Here is a 3,060-nt window from a genome sequence, read left to right on the forward strand (position 1 = left end):
AACAAATGATAGCACAAACAGGCGATATTTTTTTCTACTACTGAAAATGACCATCCTGAAAAACGTAATAGTTTCTCTTGGTTACATGAACAAAGCAAAGAAGCAATATGAAGCAGCACAGAATGATGGAGGCAAGAATTCCTAGTGCTTCATCCTCTCTCATGTGTATACACACAGCACTGATGTCTATTTTGTACCTACTTATTCTGAGGCATTCTACCTAGAAAAATAGAGATGAATACCTTCTTTAAAAAACTAAGCATGTTTTACATGAGACTGCTATCACACAACAAGAAGCAAAAGGGAAGTTTCTATGACCATGTCTGTGTGTGTTTATAATCTGTATCTATTTTTGTAAAAACAGGTACATACAGGTGTAAATCAGGCTTCTGAAGTGTTTTAAAATTCTAAGCTCAAATAAGTGCTACTCCAATTTTAAATTATTCATTAAAAATGTCAAACTTTCTGTTAATTCTTAAGAATACAATATTAGATTGCTGGAAAGTTATTGTTTGATGCTGGATTTTAGAAGAATAAGGCTTACTTTTGTTGTGGAAGTCTAGGAAGCCAACAGAAGCTGACTTCCTCACTTTCTTCTGTGCTGACAAAACCATTCAGGCTGTGTCCCAATCAATGAATTTAATTCATTCTGTAGTAGGTGTTCTGGAACTACAGTCCTGAGGACACTATTGGTAACCTTACTGATATTTATTGATTTAACAGATATATCACATTCAATGTCACTAAGGCTGTAAGAATGATTGCTTTTATTTATCCACTGATGGAGTTCAGAGCAATGTCAGGAAAACTTGCAAGAGTGAAGTGTTTCCACATGTGAGGAAATGTACTTTCCATCATGAATTTGCTGTTATGTTGCTTATGACATAGGGACAGTCCTCAAATGAACTAGTGGAAAGAGCTTATTTCTCCTAGATTGGTCAGAAGGTATTTATTTTAAGCTATTACATCATTAGCTTTTATACAAATGGGATGTGTTAAAACACAGTGAGAAGATATTTTTAAAAACCTCATATCGGCAATAAGAAATTCCATTTTAGAAGTAAATTTTGAAATAAGTTTTTCCACTGTAGTGGAAGCATGTCATATAATTTAACATCTCTATTCTCACTGCATTCACTTTTTATTACTCTTGGGATTTCATCTCTAATCTCTTTCTCAGGTGTCTCATGTATTTGCCTTCTTCATTTTTACCATCCAACTCTCTGGTCTGCTTCTCCTCAACTACAGAACCTGTAACAAATATAGATATTTTTTCAATTCCTTGAACTATACCACAGTAAGTCTATCTGCAGACTCAGTGAGATCTCTAAACTCACAGCTTTGATAGAGTCTGCTGGCTCTGCACATTGTGGACACTCCAGGCCTGACTCCACGTGCCTCCAGCAAAGCACAGGGCAGCGTGACTGTCTGATCCACGGGTGAGTAGCATTGGCTTTCCCAGGAACAGTACATCTGAGTCTACACAAACTCACAGCTCAGAGGAGAAGCAAACACGCAGAGCCCGGAAAAGGTTGGGACCAGAGCCATCACGCTGCCATGGTTAGCCAACTCCATAGGCACATCTGGTAAGCAATTGTAGTCCATGAACCCTGTAAAATTGTAAACGTGGCCTGTTGAGCATAAGGGTCTTTTCTATCTGACATTATATTGACCAGGCTCTTGCTATCCCCTCTAGAGAGACCCTTCACCCTGCTCTGTAAACAGAGAAGGAAGTCAAAGGCCCACTCTCGCATGCAGGAGGTTGGCAGCTCACCCTGAACTTGCTTTAGCCAGAGCACACTCAGGCGTCATGGTCAGTGGATATCTTGGAGCTTCAAAGGTGAGTCCACTGCTCAAAGAGAGACATTTCGATGACCCAAGATTCCTGGCAGATTTTATTTCAGTTGCTGGAAGGTTCTCAAAAAAGCTCAAAAGCCCTCCAGCTGCCTGGAGAGTCTGTGAAATGCATGCAGTGGGTCTCCCAGACAAAGCTTTAGAAGGCTGCTAGCACCACAGATACAACCCAGCCTCTGCATCTTGATTTCACTAGAACAGATGTTATCTGCAAGCAATTAACATACTTGTCATCACCAGTGAAACAGATACAGAATCCTTCAGGTTTTTTTTTTTCAATGCACCCTAAAGAAAAGTATTGTGCATAAAACAAAATGTTCACATTAGCATTAAAATAATATTCAATAAAGAAATTTGCATGTGTCAATTTTTCAGTTTTTTCCAATTTGGGGGAAAAAGATACTGTAATAAATTTTAGAAAGCTGTTAGGGAATGAATGTCACCAGCAATATAAATGTTTGTGATAACTCTCTAATTCAGTATCTATTTGTAATTATTTATCTTCATGTCATGACTGATAGAAATTGCCATTTGGTATATTTTCCTCTATTTAAACACTTTCAAAATTGCTTGATTTTATAGATTTCTATGGGAAATAACGTGATTTGATTTATAATCATAATCATAATACAAATGTCAAATAGTAAAATACTGAGCAAAATATGACCCTTAAGACTGGTACAAGTGAAAAGTTTGGTAAGATTCAATGTGTAGATGTCCTAAGTGGTAAAAAAAAAAACAAAAATAAAACAGCAGAAATTCTAAACTCTTGAGTTGTTCCTTTAAAAAAAGTCTAAATAGCATAATACTTTTGTATTATATAATTATACTTTTGACATCAAATCCATTTCTTATAGGCTAATTCTGTAATATGATGGTCCTAAATTATTTATCCTCATTCAATTCCTAGTTTTCATTTAGCATTCATACCCTTGTACTTTTTCTAATTTGTGAAAATTGAAAGGCCTAATTTCTAACATTTCAATTTTTGATCACAAATATCTCTGCTGAAATTAAATCCTTATTTTGTCTTTTATATTCCTGTCAAGAAACTTAGTAAGATTTTAAAGCAGTATTTCTGCTATAATGACAGCTTAACTGATTGGAAAATATAAACTTAAATCACATAAGCAAATATTATGACTGATATATTCATTCTGCACACAAGTACTTATGGTATTTGAAGTGGAATAAATCTTTAGTGCA

At 35.6% G+C, this 3,060-nt stretch overlaps 1 long non-coding RNA gene across 1 annotated transcript; it reads left to right on the plus strand.

Annotated features, from left to right (window-relative positions):
- The first annotated feature begins 1,198 nt into the window (after positions 1-1,198).
- On the plus strand, positions 1,199-2,617 carry LOC116665385. Its single transcript, XR_004321985.1, has 2 exons — positions 1,199-1,586; positions 1,697-2,617. It is a non-coding gene; the product is annotated as an uncharacterized LOC116665385 (long non-coding RNA).
- Positions 2,618-3,060: the final 443 nt, after the last annotated feature.

Source organism: Camelus ferus, chromosome 8, assembly GCF_009834535.1.
Source record: "Camelus ferus isolate YT-003-E chromosome 8, BCGSAC_Cfer_1.0, whole genome shotgun sequence".
Classification (NCBI taxonomy): domain Eukaryota; kingdom Metazoa; phylum Chordata; class Mammalia; order Artiodactyla; family Camelidae; genus Camelus; species Camelus ferus.